The sequence below is a fragment of the Stenella coeruleoalba genome (assembly GCF_951394435.1).
Source record: "Stenella coeruleoalba genome assembly, chromosome: 9".
Lineage (NCBI taxonomy): Eukaryota > Metazoa > Chordata > Mammalia > Artiodactyla > Delphinidae > Stenella > Stenella coeruleoalba.
In genome coordinates this window covers 60271653-60289552 of record NC_137155.1, presented here as the reverse complement: position 1 = coordinate 60289552, position 17900 = coordinate 60271653, and the positions used below count along the sequence as shown (strand labels likewise).

Sequence of the window (17900 nt, the reverse complement as noted above, 5' to 3'; positions counted from 1 at the left end):
GGGACAATGGGAATGACACCAAACTCTATCACCTGGACTCCTCAGCCTCTACACTTTGATAACAATATATTCAATGTGTCACTAAAAATGCTCAGACACCACCTTTTGCAAGTCCTGTAAATGTGGGGCATACTCATGCTAAAAAAAATTATTCCTTGTTTATCTGAAATTCAAATTTAACTGAGCAAGTTCTATTTTATTTGGCAAACTTATATACAGCTGGTGTATTTCTCATGTTGAAATAAGAGCTATTAACATCTATTGTTTTTCTTTGGCTTTCGGCCCCCAAACAAAAAGCAATGATACCAAATAAGTCCATCCACAGAACAACATGTTAAACCATACAGCACTCCCCGTGTGTTATGTATCTCATTTATATTATTCTTTGCTTCCTTCTGTCACTCAGTATCCATACAACCAGACTTTATTCATTTTTGTATTTTCAACTACTAGAACGGATTCATCAAGATGCAATGTCTCTAAAGTTCATACCTTTAGGAGAAGCCATATTAAAACTTTTTATATGGTGGAAGTGGGCGTTAATAATATCAAATTTCAGAAATTCTCAGGCAAGTTTTTCTCTTTCATAGAGAATTGCTTGTGCAAATATCTGGAGCAGTTTCAAGCCTGTTATTCTTTGAGAAGCAGCCTGGCCTGGCCTGCGGCATCCCTTGAAGAACTTTCCGCACAGAGATCACTGCTCCTCCAGGGCGAGAAATGAAACTGTGGCTTCTTAAATAAATGGATCAGCTTTAAGTGATTCCTGGTCTCTCTCAATGCCTCATTAAAATATCTCTGAAGACACACAAAGATGAAAATTCGTAACACCAGTGAAAACTAGAACAATGAGCCTGTTTCCAAATACTAGGAGAATCTGGCTTTAATGCCGCTATAACCAGACTCAGAAACACCATGCCACAACAAGGGACACTGGGAGCTTTGTTTCTAAAGGAAAAACAAAACAAAACAAAACAAAAACCTGTATACCTGAACGAAGGAAGAAAAATCCGTTTTTTCTCCTCCAGTGTACAATGCTTAGTTGAGAAACACATGAACTGTACCCATCAGAAAACTAGCCCTTCACTGAGCTCATGTTATTTTTTAGGACAGCCAGATGGTAATTTCTCATTTCACTCACCCCCACCTCACCCCTATCTATATCCAGAGACTTCAGCTCTTCAGAAAACACCTGGGCAGGACTTAGGTTGTGGGCTACCAGCATAGTAGTCTCCATAAATAAAACAAAATAGGCCTGGGAGAAGATAGAAATAGAAGCAGTAAAACCAGGGCTATAGTTTTCCATGCAGTCCATCTGTTTCATGCGCTTGAGAGCTGGCGATGGACGTAGGAGGGGATCCCATTTCTGTCTTAGGGAGCAGAACTAGACAGGAAACATGTGAGGCACTGGACTCACCAACCTACCTTCCATCTGTGACTCCAGGAAGGAGATTCAGCCACTACAGAAGTGGTCGGAGCACAGGGGTACCCTCCCACCAGCTCCCCAGGTAAGGATAGAGCAACCTAAAAAGTAGGGGGGATTAAGAGAAAGGTAACACCTTCTGAAAGACTCAGAAAAAGGATACCTCTAGACATTTTTGCTCAAAGAAGCAAAAAAAAAAAAAAAAGAAGTTTATATCTCAATAAATGATGAGATGAAATGGAAAAAGAAGGTTAATGATAAAATAGACCAATAAACAATAAGATGAGAAGAAAGTAGGGTTTAATGAAGTAAGACATGGCTATCAGGAAAAGGAAATTTCAAAAGGCAGAATTAAGCCCTTACTTAAGGCAGAAATAGCAGAATTGGCATTGACATACGAATAAGTAATATAGAGGACAAACTTGAGAATTCATTATAGAATAAAGAGGGAAAAGACAAAAATGGAAATGGGGAGAGAAAAAATGATGGACACAGAAATTCAAAGATCTAACTGATGATCTAAGTGATGTTCTACATGGAAATATTGGTGAGTCAATTAAAGATTGATGGATCAAAATTCAAGAATTTCTTCTAAAGAGGACAGCATAGCAAAGTTCACAGGAAGGGCATAAGTTGAGAGAAAATATTTGAATTGCTTAAACTTACAAGAGATTGCCATCCAGACCAGCAAGGAATGCCTCCAAGTCAGCAAGGACGAAGGAAGGAAGGAAAGAAGGGAGGGAGGAGGGAGGGAGGGAGGGAGGGGCAAACGAATGAACAACCCCCACACCCCACACCCCCAGAAAATGGGCAAAGGACCTATAAACTGAATTCACAGGAAGGGAAAGCCAAAAAACTAGTAAGAACATGAAAAGGAGTTCAGTCTCACTGGAAATCACAGAAATGCAATTCAGAACAAGACATGACTCTTCATCTGTCCAAATAGCAAAAACAGGAAAGTTAAATTATATATATAAAGTGCTGGTGAGGATGAGGAGAAAGAGTGAAATTATAGATGCCTTCCAGGAGTGTAATCTGGCAGTGAATACCCTTTGCCTCGTGAACATCAGAAGCAGCAGCAGAAGGTGGAGGAGGTAGAAGCAGAAAGAGAGGGACAAAGGAAGGAGCAAAGAAAAAGACAAGTGATAATTGATCCAGAAGAAGAAAGTAAAACAACAAATAGAATTAGGAGAAATGAGCCAAAACTATTTTTATTTTCTTTTTACTTTTCTGAAATTTTCATTTTTAATCATGTATTTTATACCATATATGTATTATGCATGAATTTTGTAACGTATGATACGTAAATATCAAAAAGAAGTTATTTTTAAGCATCCACAATCCCACCACCCAAGGTTTATAACTACTGCTAACATTTGGTATATTTCTTTTGGAACATTTTCTATGCATAAGCACTTTCCCAAATCATTAAATATTCTTCAAAAATGATTTCATCATTTTTAAAGATGGCATAGCGCTATATTAACTGAATGTACCATAATAATTTCTAATTTTATCCTCATTATAGAAATTGTAGCTATTTCAAATTTTAAAATTACAATTAAATAATTTTTACACCAGTTTTGTTAGCATCCCTGAGTACCTTTTAACCATTCATTTATAGATGTAGAATGACTGTGTTTAAACATTGTTAAGACTCCATATTCCATATTACACCATTTCCTTCAATAATGATTATAGAAGTTACTATTTTTTACTACTGTGTGAAATCTCCACATAACATAATTGACCCTGTATTTTTAAAAGCTTTTGCCAATTTAATAAGCGAAATATTATAACATTGTTTGAATTTGCCTTTTGTATTAGTAGTAAGTTTAAAATTTTTACATTTACAGGCCATCTGTCTGTACTGATCTCCACCAACTCTGGGCGTAAGTATTATCTTCTTATGGGGCTCTGACACCTTATTCACAATTGCCACTTGCTGCCTTATCTCACCAGCCCCCACAATCCCAATTCCCTTACTTTGCTCTCTTTTATACTTTGCCATCGCAATTACCACTTTCAGTATACGTTAAAATTTATCTATTTATTGTTTCTCTTCTTTATTTTCTGTGTGTCTGTCTCCTCCCACGTTCATATAGCTTCCCAAGAGCAAAGATCATTGCATATTTTGCTCATTGATACATCCCAAGACTCGAGGAGAAGACTTGGCCCATGGTAGGCTCTCAATAAATGTTTTGTTTTTCCTTGGTGTGAGCCCTCCCAGAGTCTTCAATTAGCCCCACCAAAGAGCCGGGTAGGCTCCAGTGCTGGGTCGCCACAGGCGAAACAACCAACAGGGACGGAACCCAGCCCCACCAATCAGCAGACAAGTGGATTAAAGTTTTACTGAGCTATGCCTACCAGAACAACACCCAGCTCTAACCACAACCACTCCCTCCCATCAGGAAGCTTGCACAAGTCTCTTAGATAGCCTCATCCACCAGAGGGCAGACAGCAGAAGCAAGAAGAACTACAATTCTGCAGCCTGTGGAAGGAAAACCACATTCATGAAAGACAGACAAAATGAAAAGGCAGAGGGCTAGGTACCAGATGAAGGAACAAGACAAAACCCCAGGAAAACAACTAAACAAAGTGGAGATAGGCAACCTTCCAGAAAAAGAATTCAGAATAATGAAAGTGAAGATGATCCAGGACCTTGGAAAAAGAATGGAGGCAAAGATTGAGAAGATGCAAGAAATGTTTAACAAAGACCTAGATGAATTATAGAACAAACAGAGATGAACAATACAATAACTGAAATGAAAAATACACTAGAAGGAATCAATAGCAGAATAACTGAGGCAGAAGAATGGATAAGTGACCTGGAAGACAGAATGGTGGAATTCACTGCCGAGGAACAGAATAAAGAAAAAAGAATGAAAGGAAATGAAGACAGCCTAAGACACATCTGGGACAACATTAAACACATGAACATTTGCATTTTAGGGGTCCCAGAAGGAGAAGAGAGAGAGAAAGGACCCAAGAAAATATTTGAAGAGATTATAGTTGAAAACTTCCCTAACATGGGAAAAGAAATAGCCATCCAAGTCCAGGAAGCGCAGAGAGTCCCAGGCAGGATAAACCCAAGGAGAAACACACCGAGACACATAGTAATCAAACTGACAAAAATTAAAGACAGAAAAATTATTAAAAGCAACAAGGGAAAAATGACAAATAACATACAAGTGAACTCCCATAAGGTTAACAGCTGATTTCTCAGCAGAAACTCTACAAGCCAGAGGGAGTGGCACAAAATATTTACGAATATATATGATGAAAGGCAAGAATCTACAACCAAGATTACTCTACCCAGCAAGGATCTCATTCAGATTCGACAAAGAACTCAAAAGCTTTACACACAAGAAAAAACTAAGAGAATTCAGCACCACCAAACCAGCTCTACAACAATGCTAAAGGAACTTCTCTAAGTGGGACACACAAGAGAAGAAAAGGACCTACAAAAACAAACCCATAACAATTGAGAAAATGGTAATAGGAACATACATATCGATAATTACCTTAAATGTAAATGGATTAAATGCTCCAACCAAAAGACACAGGCTCACTGAATGGGTACAAATACAAGACCCATATACATGCTGTCTACAAGAGACCCACTTCAGACCTAGGGACACATACAAACTGAAAGGGAGGGGATGGAAAAAGATATTCCATACAAATGGATATCAAAAGAAAGCTGGAGTAGCAATACTCATATCGGATAAAATAGACTTTAAAATAAAGGTTGTTACAAGAGACAAGGAAGAACACTACATAATGATCAAGGGATCGATCCAAGAAGAAGATATAAAAATTATAAATATATATGCACTCAACACAGGAGCACCTCAATACATAAGGTAACTGCTAACAGCTATAAAAGAGGAAATCGACAGTAACACAGTGATAGTGGGGGACTTTAACACCTCACTTACACCAATAGAAGATCATCCAGACAGAAAATTAAATAGGAAGCACAGTTTAATATAACACAATAGATCAGATAGATTTAATTGATATTTATAGGACATTCCATCCAAAAAACAGCAGACTACACTTTCTTCTCAAGTGCACACAGAACATTCTCCAGGGTAGATCACATCTTGGGTCACAAATCAAACATCAGTAAATTTAAGAAAATTGAAATCATATCAAGCATCTTTTCTGATGACAATGTTATGAGATTAGAAATCAATTATGGGGGGGGAAACAAAAAACACAAACACTTGGAGGCTAAACAATACATTACTAAATAACCAAGAGATCACTGAAGAAAACAAAGAGGAAATCAAAGGATACCTAGAGACAAATGGCAACGAAAACACGACAATCCAAAACCTATGGGATGCAGCAAAAGCAGTTCTAAGAGGGAAGTTTATATCAATACAAGCCTACCTCAAGAAACAAGAAAAATCTCAAATAAACAATCTAACCTTACATCTAAAGGAACTAGATAAAGAAGAACAAACAGAACCCAAAATTAGTAGAAGGAAAGAAATAATAAAGATCAGAGCAGAAATAAATGAAAGAGAAACAAAGAAAATAACAGCAAAGATCAATAAAACTAAAAGCTGGTTCTTTGAGAAGATAAACAAAATGGATAAATCATTGGCCAGACTGATCAAGAAAAAGAGGGAGAGGACTCAAATCAATAACATTAGAAACGAAAATGGAGAAGTTACAACGGACACCGCAGAAATACAAAGCATCCTAAGAGACTACTACAAGCACCTCTATGACAATAAAACGGACAACCTGGAAGAAATGGACAAATTCTTAGAAAGGTGTAACCTTCCAAGACTGAACCAGGAAGAAATAGAAAATACGAACAAACTAATCACAAGTAATGAAATTGAAACTGTGATTAAAAATCTTCCAACAAGCAAAAGTCCAGGACCAGATGGTTTCACAGGTGAATTCTATCAAATATTTAGAGAAGAGCTAACACCCATCCTTCTCAAACTCTTCCAAAAAATTTCAGAGGAAGGAAAACTCCCAAACTCATTCTATGAGGCCACCATCACCCTGATACCAAAATCAGACAAAGATACTACAAAAAAAGAAAATTACAGACAAATATCACTGATGAATATAGATGCAAAAATCCTCAACAAAATACTAGCAAACAGAATCCAACAACACATTAAAAGGATCATACACCATGATCAAGTGGGATTTATCCCAGGGATGCAAGGTTTCTGCAATATACACAAATCAATCAATGTGATACACCATACTAACAAATTGAAGAATAAAAACCATATGATCATCTCAATAGATGCAGAAAAAGCTGTTGACAAAATTCAACACCCATTTATTATAAAAACTCTCCAGAAAGTGGGCATAAAGGAAACCTACCTCAATGTAATAAAAGCCATGTACAACAAACCCACAGCAAACATCATTCTCAATGGTGAAAAACTGAAAGCACTTTCTCTAAGATAAGGAACAAGACAAGGATGTCCACTCTCACCACTATTATTCAACATAGTTTTGGAAGTCCTAGCCATGGTAATCAGAGAAGAAAAGGAAATAAAAGGAATACATATTGGAAAAGAAGAAGTAAAACTGTCACTGTTTGCAGATGACATGGTACTACACATACAGAATCCTAAAGATGCCACCAGAAAACTCCTAGAGCTAATCAATGAATTTGGTAAAGTTGCAGGATACAAAATTAATGCACAGAAATCTCTTGCATTCCTATACACTAACAACAAAAGATCAGAAAGAGAAATTAAGTAAAGAATCCCATTCACCATTGCAACAAAAAGAATAAAATACCTAGGAATAAACCTGCCTAAGGAGGTAAAAGACCTGTACTCAGAAAACAATAAGAAACTCATGAAAGAAATCAAAGATGACACAAACAGATGGAGAGATATACCATGTTCTTGGATTGGAAGAAACAACATTGTGAAAATGACTATACTACACAAAGCAATCTACACATTCTATTCAATCCCTATCAAATTAGCAGTGGTATTTTTTTTCTTTTTTTTTTTTTTTTGCAGTATGCGGGCCTCTCACTGTTGTGGCCTCTCCCGTTGCGGAGCACAGGCTCTGGATGCTCAGGCTCAGCGGCCATGGCTCACGGGCCCAGCCACGCCACGGCATGTGGAATCTTTCTGGACCGGGGCACAAACCCATGTCCCCTGCATTGGCAGGCGGACTCTCAACCACTGTGCCACCAGGGAAGCCCAACCAGTGGTATTTTTTACCAAACTAGAACAAAAAATCTTAAAACTTGTATGGAGACACAAAAGGCCCCAAAGAGAAAAAAGCAACCTTGAGGGAAAAAAACAGAGCTGGAGAATCAGACTCCCTGACTTCAGACTATACTACAAAGCTACGGTAATCAAGACAATATGGTACTGGCACAAAAACAGAAATACAGATCAATGGAACAGGATAGAAAGCCCAGAGATAAACCCATGCACCTATGGTCAACTAATCCATGACAAAGGAGGCAAGAATATACAATGGAGAAAAGACAGTCTCTTCAATAAGTGGTGCTGGGAAAGCTGGACAGCTACATGCAAAAGAATGAAATTAGAACACTCCCTAACACCATACAGAAAAATAAACTCAAAATGGATTCGAGATCTAAATGTAAGACCACACAGTGTAAAACTCTTAGAGGAAAACATAGGAGGAACACTCTTTGACATAAACCACAGCAAGATCTTTTTTGATCCACCTCCTACAGTAATGGAAATAAAAACAAAAATAAACAAGTGGGACCCAATGAAACTTAAAAGCTTTTGCAAAACAAAGGAAACTACAAACAAGATGAAAACCAACCCTCAGAATGGGAGAAAATATTTGCAAATGAATCAAGGATTAATCTCCAAAATATATAAACAGCTCATGCAGCTCAATATTAAAAAAACAAACAACCCAACCAAAAAATGGGTAGAAGATCTAAATAGACATTTCTCCAAAGAAGACATACAGATGGCAAGAAGTACATGAAAAGCTGCTCAACATCACTACTTATTAGAGAAATGCAAATCAAAACTACAATGAGGTATCACCTCACACCAGTTAGAATGGGCCTCATCAGAACATCTACAAACAACAAATGCTGGAGAGGGTGTGGAGAAAAGGGAACCCTCTTGCACTGTTGGTGGGAATGTAAAGTGATACAGCCACTATGGAGAATGGTATGGAGTTTCCTTATAAAACTAAAAATAGAATTACCATATGATCCAGCAATCCCACTACTGGGCATATACCCAGAGAAAACCATAATTCAAAAAGACACATGCGCCCCAATGTTCACTGCAGCACTATTTACAATAGCCAGGTCATGGAAGCAACCTAAATGCCCATCGACAGACGAATGGATAAAGAAGATGTGGTACATATATACAATGGAATATTACTCAGCCATAAAAAGGAATGAAACTGGGTCATTTGTAGAGACGTGGATGGATCTAGAGACTGTCATACAGAGTGAAGTAAGTAAGAAAGAGAAAAACAAATATCGTATATTAACGCATATATGTGGAACCTAGAAAAATGGTACACATGAACTGGTTTGCAGGGCAGAAATAGAGACACAGATGTAGAGAACAAACATATGGACACCAAGGGGGGAAAGTGGAGGGGTGGGTGGTGCTGGTGGGATGAACTGGGAGATTGGGATTGACACATATACACTAATATGTATAAAATGGATAACTAATAAGAACCTGCTGTATAAAAAATAAGTAAAATAAATTTAAAAATTCAAAAAAAGTAAAATAAATGTTTTGTTTTATTTTGTTTTAATGAATATTACAAAATTTCCTTTAAAAATATCTAGTGCCTCAATATGTAAATGGAGAAATAAACTATGGTACATCCATGCAATGGAATATTATTCAGAGTTAAGAAGAAATAAGTTATTAAATCATGAAAAAACATGGAGAAACCTTAAATTCGTATTGTTAAATGAAAGAAGTCGGTCTAAAAGGCCTACATACTGTGTGATTCCAACTAAGTGACACTCTGGAAAAATGCAATACTATATAGGTAGTAAAAAAATATATATTCAGTGGTTTCCAGGGGCTCAACAGGGATGAATAGGTGGAGCTTAGGAGATTTTTTTGTGAGACTACCTGTGTAATACTGTAATGGTGGATACATAACACAATGCATTTGTCAAAATCCTAATAACTGTATAACTCAAAGTGAGCCCTAATGTAAACTACGACTTAGTTAATAATAATGTATCAATATGGGTTCATCAATGATGACAAATGTACCAATGCAAGATGTTACTAATTGGAGCAACTGTGAGGGGAAGAGGGGGAAGGGGCATATGGGAACCCTGTGCTTTCTGTGCAATTTTTCTGTAAACCTAAAATTCTAAAAACTTTAAAAAATAACTATTAATTTAAAAGCAAACAATGTATCTTTATTTTCTCCTAGTTCTCCTGTGTTTTGTTTCTTTCTATTTAAATCCCTACTCCAGGGCTTCCCTGGTGGCGCAGTGGTTGAGAGTCCGCCTGCCGATGCAGGGGACACGGGTTCGTGCCCCGGTCCGGGAAGATCCCACATGCCGCGGAGCAGCTAGACCCGTGAGCCATGGCCGCTGGGCCTGCGCATCCGGAGCCTGTGCTCCGCAACGGGAGAGGCCACAACAGTGAGAGGTCCGCGTACCGCAAAAAAAAAAAAAAAAAAAAGATAAAAAAAGAAAAAAGTAATACTACACAGGCTGCAGTATGAAGAAAGAGTGTCAAGGTGGGAAAGATTGGAGCCAAGGAGACCAGTTAGGAAGCTCATGTAACATCGAAGTAAACCATGACAACTCACATTGGAAAATGATTACAGAAAGGACATAAACCAAATGATTTCTCTAGTTTCTTTAGGTTGTATTGCTGCATTTATTCATTTTATTAGAAAACAAATGTCTGGGCTATCTTCTCTCAGTTCTCTGTAGAATACCCTTAGGAACCTTCAACACAACCCTACATTCATAGCTTTTAATCTGCAGTCAATAGAAGAAATAGGACACAGAGGCCCTTCTCTGTCACTGTAAAATTTCTACTGTGTACTTCACTGTCTCTGATAGACAGAATCATGTAATACTTCATATTATAATTAAAACAAAATAATATTTCTCACCTTATAAGATTTCATTTTATATTTTATTTTACTGGAATAGGATATGACTATGGTGTTTTGCTTTTGTTTCCAAGAAGCTCACTACTAAGGTTTTAGCTCAATTATAATAGGCTTGCTTAGTTTATCTCTTGTCCCTTTAGCATGTTTTTGTTCTTATTCTGTTCTTTTTATTATTAGAGTTTTTTTTTAATATGACAAAACAATCTTTTATAGACTGTATTTGGGGACAGGGATAGCTGGGGAGAAAGAATTTCACACATCTTATTTCTTGTGGGGTAATAATAATGGTAAAATTACTGTTCATAGTAAATATTATCCTTACTCAAGATTCAGAGACATTGAGTAACTTACCCATGAGCACATCTATAGTAAATTTCAGGGCCAAGATTTATATCTGTATCTTTCTTTCCCCAAATCTTAGACTCTTCTCCCCCTTTACCCAATGCCTATTAGGCAGGAGGACTTGAAAAGAATTAATTGAATCTATTAGTCTTTAAAAAGTTTTGAATAAAACTATTATTAAAATTGAAAAAATGCACAATGTATACTTATATAAAATTATCATACACTTTAAATACCTTACAATTTCATTTGACAATTATACATCAACAAGGGTGAAGAAATTAAATAAACCAATTCTAAAGGAAAAATGACAGAATGAGAAAGAAATGAAACCTAACCCAAAAAGTTTTTGTAAGAATAAAAAATATGAATGGAATTTAAATTATTTAGTCTAAATCAGAAAGGTGAGAAGCAATTTCAAATATATAAAATATAATTAGTCAGGTAGATGGGGACACCCAGATTTCTTCAATTAACTGGGTTGCTTATAAGGCTGCATGCGGGAACTGAAGAAGACAGAAAACTCTCCCAGCAGCCTCTTAGCCACACTCACAGACACTGGATTGACTTTTAAGACACAAGCCAAGTTGAGCCACCTATTTCCTTTTCCTCTGCATGGCAGGCCAATGTTGCTTCTCATTCCAGTGATCCACCATTGTGGCCATGCAGCTCCACACAGATGCTCTGTATTTGCTAATACTTCTCCACTACTGACAGACTCTTAGGGGAATCCAAACCAAGGCACCCAACGTTATCTATGCCCCTTGTATTTTACTCAGTGATGGAGATGTTCATTTGTTGCTTTTCAATTATACAGATAGTTCCCTGCACTTGGGGTAACCAATCCTGGTCCTGTTTGCTTAGGACTGAGGTGGTTACCATGATTTGGGACTTTTAGCACTAAAACCAAGAAAGTCATGGGCAAGATGGGATGAGATGGTCATCCCACCAGCCCATTGCCTGCCTGCACTGGTGAATGTCTGCAGCCACTTCCTTCTTATAGACAAGAGACAGACAGCTGGAGGTTGCTCTGAATTAACCAAGGATGGAACAGTATCATTAGCATGTGGGTTAATTAACTGGAAAAGAAGCAGAATTCTTCACCCACTGTGCACAATAGGTATGCTGAGGAAGGATAATAAAGGGCCTGAGAGCCTGAGTGGACCATATGACTAGCAATCATCGCCTTGAGACAGACAAGTGGTTATCACTTAACAATTATTAATATTTCCTAGCAGTGCCTCGTGCAAGGATCTCACTATTTGCCAAAAGTTCTGCCATACTTCATGGGATGTGAAGAAAATTAAGATGTTCATTAAAAACCAAGTGTCACTCAGTATAACTTTCGAGTCTCAAACATATGAAAGTATGTTAAGGTCTCTTGTGGAATTAACTAGCGGATATTCTTACTAAGTTCTGAAATAGGCTCTCAAGCATATCCTTTCTAATGGAAAAATATATGCACAAACAATACTTTCATAATATAACCAGGAACATCTGTCTAAATCTGAATGTTAAGTTATACCTGGAATGTCCCAATAAGGATACTTGGGTTGTAATGATGTATGAAAACATCTTGTAAACCATAAAGCCTCATGTAAGTTGAGTAACCCATAATTCATCCATCACACATCATTGGAACAATTAAAACTATAAAATTTTATATTAACGTTCTAGAATCTTTTTCATTTGGACTGCGAGCAGGGAATTTTCTTTTCTTTTTATCACTCAATTCCAGCCCTACGAGCATGAATGGCACAAATCAGGTAATCAACAAATGTTTGCTTCATGAATACATAACCAAATAGACTAATAAGTGCTGCATTCTGAACCCAGATCAGTGCATCAGGGCACAGTGGTTCTCTGACTTTCCACTAATAGTGCCTTGGTTGGAATGCTTCCTCCAGTCTAGGTTGAAGGGAAAGGGTGTATTTCATTACAGTTCTTGAATTGTACTGTGAGTCACTCCATTACAAACACCTTAAGTTGTACCTTCCTTCTTTCAAAGGTGAAGTCTATGTTACTTTCAGAATTTGTGTCTTAGCAAATACTTTTTCTCCCTGAGAATGTACTTCCTTCTTTTTGATAATAAAAAATTATGCAGTTTTCCATGTTTCCCTTTTTGCTTTGGTTTCTAGGAAGCTCAGAAGAATATACATATTCCTATTCAAATGAACTTCCTCTTTATATTCCTTTGAATCTTAACTTTTAAAAATTACTTTTCCTTTAAGATATTCCATATGCTTCTGGGAGACAGAATACCAACATATATGTATTTGGAGCCACACCTTTTATAAATTTAAAAGCAGGTGTCTAATTTATCAAGGCATTGTTCTAGACCTTTGGTAGTAAGTATCATCCTTACTTTACTCTGCAAGCTGTTAAAAGCACCACATGGTGCTTCTTTAACAGGCAAGGAAGACTTTATTCAAGGCATAAATGTGCATGTTTCAACCAAATTGAAAACCAGTGATGTGGACTTACTTAAACATAGGAAAGGGCTTCCCTGGTGGCGCAGTGGTTGAGAGTCCGCCTGCCGATGCAGGGGACACAGGTTCATGCCCCAGTCCGGGAAGATCCCACATGCCGCGGAGCGGCTGGGCCTGTGAGCCATGGCCGCTGAGCCTGCGCGTCCGGAACCAGTGCTCCGCAGCAGGAGAGGCCACAACAGTGAGAGGCCCGCGTACTGCAAAAAAAAAAAAAAAAAACACCAATAGGAAAGTTGTTTGGAATATGTTATTCAGGGTATAAACAACACCTGTATCGTGCAGGTCAGAGACCTAGCTCCCTCTACTACCCAATAGTTTGGATTGGGTTTTTTCTACTGGTTGAGAAGCTGAAGCTCCAAACTCCACGTGGCCAATTGAGCAGCCAAATCTACCATCTGGTCTCCAATGTGTTTGTGACCAGCGTTTGGGCCTCTTCAATAATAATTTCAATACTGACAATGGAGCAAAGTGATGAAGAACAGAGAGTCTGGTTTTGCAAAATTCAGCCTTTTCCTCCTTTAGCATGCCCTTGGGCAAGTCACTTAAGTGTTGATCACAGGGCAAGCCCTCAATGGATGGTTGTTCTTGGTCTCCTCGCCGTCCTTTCTGGGCTAAAACCTTTAGTGTTAGGCTCGTTTTCTTCAGAAAATTTCCTGGTCCCCCTATACTGGGTTAGCTGTTCCTACCAGGTGCTCCCCTGATCTTTTATACTCACATGGAGTTCGTCATCTCTGCTTGCTTAATCACCTCTCTCCACAGCCAGACTAGAAGCCTTGGAAAGGCGGGGACTGTGTCTGTCTACCTTGTTCACCATCATATCGCCAACAGGTGGCACAATACCAGGTGCATAGTAGGTGTTGGATAAATCTGATGAATAAATGAATGAATGGATGGATAAATGAGTGAGTGAATGAAAGACCTTAGAATTCTTCTGATGCAGTCTCTTTATTTTCCAGAAGTACCTTAAATTTGGGCTATAGGAAGGTAATTTCCAGCAAGCTCCTAATCCATGACAATTGCAAAACTTTTAATTCCTACCCAAGCACACCTGAGTCACTAATTACTGAGTCAGCACGACTCATGTGCTCAAATGGGGTCCATTTGAGCCTTGCAATAACCTTGGCCTCTTTCTTAGGTGTTGGCCTCTCCAGGGTCAAGACCCAAATAAACCAAACTTGTTCCAGTAAAGGTGGGACTAGCTTCTGGTGGTCATCTCAACTAAACCATCCCTAGGGTTGGAACCCTCTCTATATCCATCCTTCCAATTGACATATATATACATTGATACTATGTATAAAATACATAACTTATGAGAACCTACTGTATAGCACAGGGAACTCTACTCAATGCTCTGTGGTGACCTAAATGGGAAGGAAATCCAAAAAAGAGGGGATATACATAGAGCTGATTCACCTTGCTGTACAGTAGAAACTAACACAACACTGTAAAGCAACTATAGTCCAGTAAAAATTTAAAAACAAAACCCCTTCAGAGGCCAGCAAGAAAAAGGAAGAGGAAGGACTTCCAGGAAGATGGCGGAAGAGTAAGACGCGGAGATCACTTTCCTCCCCACAGATACACCAGAAACACATCTACGCGTGGAACAACTCCTACGGTGCACCTACTGAACGCTGGCAGAAGACCTCAGACCTCCCAAAAGTCAAGGAACCCCCCACGTACCTGGTTGGGGCAAAAGAAAAAAATAAACAGAGACAAAAGGAGAGGGACGGGTCCTGCACCAGCGGGAGAGAGCTGTGAAGGAGGAAACGTGTCCACACACTAGGAAGCCCCTTCGCGGGCGGAGACTTCGGGTGGCGGAGTGGGGGAGCTTGGGAGCCGTGGAGGAGAGCACAGCAACAGGGGTGCGGAGGACAAAGCGGAGAGATTCCAGCGCAGAGGATCGGGCCGACCGGCACTCACCAGCTGAGAGGCTTGTCTGCTCACCCGCCGGGGCGAGCGGGGCTGGGAGCTGAGGCTCCGGCTTCTGTCGGAGCGCCGGGAGAGGCCTGGCGTTGGCGCCGTGAACACAGCCTGCAGGGGGTTAGTGCGCCACGGCTAGCCAGGAGGGAGTCCGGAGAAAAGTCTGGACCTGCCGAAGAGGCAAGAGACTTTTTCTTCCCTCTTTGTTTCCTGGTGCACGAGGAGAGGGGATTAAGAACGCTGCTTAAGAGAGCTCCAGAGACGGGCGCGAGCCGTGGCTAAAAGTGCGGAGCCCAGAGACAGACATGAGACGCTAAGGCCGCTGCTGCCGCCACCAAGAAGCCTGTGTGCGAACACAAGTCACTATCCACACCCCCTTCCGGGGAGCCTGTGCAGCCCGCCACTGCCAGGGTTCCGGGATCCAGGGACAACTTCCCCGGGAGAACGTACGGCGCGCCTCAAGCTGGTGCAACGTCACGCCGGCGTCTGCCGCCGCAGGCTCGCCCCGCCCTACGTGACCCTCCCTACCCCCCCGGCCTGAGCGAGCCAGAGCCTCCGAATCAGCGGCTCCTTTAACCCCGTCCTCTCTGAGCAAAGAACAGACGCCCTCCGGCGACCTACACGCACAGGCGGGGCCAAATCCAAAGCTGAGCCCCTGGGAGCTGTGAGAACAAAGAAGAGAAAGGGAAATCTCTTCCAGCAGCCTCAGGTGCAGCGGATTAAAGCTCCACAATCAACTTGATGTACCCTGCATCTGTGGAATACGTGAATAGACAACGAATCATCCCAAATTAAGGAGCCCTGTGGATGAAAGGCTCTTGGTGCTGCAGCCAGGAGCCAGTGCTGTGCCTCTGAGGTGGGAGAGCCAACTTCAGGACACTGGTCCACAAGAGGCCTCCCAGCTGCACATAATATCAAACAGCGAAAATCTCCCAGAGATCTCCATCTCAACGCCAGCACCCAGCTTCACTCAACGACCAGCAAGCTACAGTGCTGGACATCCTATGCCAAACAACTAGCAACACAGGAACACAACCCCACCCATTAGCAGAGAGGCTGCCCCAAATCATAATAAGTCTACAGACACCCCAAAACACACCACCAGACGTGGACCTGCCCACCAGAAAGACAAGATCCAGCCTCATCCACCAGAACACAGGCACTAGTACCCTCCACCAGGAAGCCTACATAACCCACTGAACCAACCTTAGCCACTGGGGACAGACACAAAAAACAACAGGAACTACGAACCTTCAGCCTGCAAAAAGGAGACCCCAAACACAGTAAGATAAGCAAAATGAAAAGACAGAAAAACACACAGCAGATGAAGGAGCAAGATAAAAACCCACCAGACCTAACAAATGAAGAGGAAATAGGCAGTCTACCTGAAAAAGAATTCAGAATAATGATAGTAAAGATGATCCAAAATCTTGGAAAGAGAATAGACAAAATGCAAGAATCAGTTAACAAGGACCTAGAAGAACTAAAGATGAAACAAACAATGATGAACAACACAATAAATGAAATGAAAAATACTCTAGATGGGCTCAATAGCAGAATAACTGAGGCAGAAGAACGGATAAGTGACCTGGAAGATAAAATAGTGGAAATAACTACTGCAGAGCAGAATAAAGAAAAAAGAATGAGAAGAACTGAGGACAGTCTCAGAGACCTCAGGGACAACATTAAACGCACCAACATTCGAATTATAGGGGTTCCAGAAGAAGAAGAGAAAAAGAAAGGGACTGAGAAAATATTTGAAGAGATTATAGTTGAAAACTTCCCTAATATGGGAAAGGAAATAGTTAATCAAGTCCAGGAAGCACGGAGAGTCCCATACAGGATAAATCCAAGGAGAAACACGCCAAGACACATATTAATCAAACTGTCAAAAATTAAATACAAAGAAAACATATTAAAAGCAGCAAGGGAAAAACAACAAATAACACACAAGGGAATCCCCATAAGGTTAACAGCTGATCTTTCAGCAGAAACTCTGCAAGCCAGAAGGGAGTGGCAGGACATATTGAAAGTGTTGAAGGAGAAAAACCTGCAACCAAGATTACTCTACCCAGCAAGGATCTCATTCAGATTTGATGGAGAAATTAAAACCTTTACAGACAAGCAAAAGCTGAGAGAGTTCAGCACCACCAAACCAGCTCTACAACAACTGCTAAAGGAACTTCTCTAGGCAAGAAACACAAAAGAAGGAAAAGACCTACAATAACGAACCCAAAACAATTAAGAAAATGGGAATGGGAACACACATATCGATAATTACCTTAAATGTAAATGGACTAAATGCTCCCACCAAAAGACACAGATTGGCTGAATGGATACAAAAACAAGACGCATATATTTGCTGTCTACAAGAGACCCACTTCAGACCTAGAGACACATACAGACTGAAAGTAAGGGGATGGAAAAAGGTATTTCATGCAAATGGAAACCAAAAGAAAGCTGGAGTAGCAATTCTCATATCAGACAAAATAGACTTTAAAACAAAGACTATTAGAAGAGACAAAGAAGGACACTACATAATGATCAAGGGATCGATCCAAGAAGAAGATATAACAATTGTAAATATTTATGCACCCAACATAGGAGCA

At 39.8% G+C, this 17900-nt stretch overlaps 1 long non-coding RNA gene across 1 annotated transcript in view; it reads right to left on the bottom strand.

Annotated features, from left to right (window-relative positions):
- LOC307191724 overlaps window positions 1-15896 on the bottom strand; it is a 69587-nt gene extending 53691 nt beyond the window's left edge. Inside the window, exons 1-2 of the long non-coding RNA XR_013829831.1 lie at window positions 15292-15896; window positions 13367-13568 (exon numbers count right to left, since the gene is read on the bottom strand). This is a non-coding gene — a long non-coding RNA (uncharacterized lncRNA). The remainder of the gene's footprint in view (window positions 1-13366; window positions 13569-15291) is intronic.
- Between the last annotated feature and the right edge of the window lie 2004 nt (window positions 15897-17900).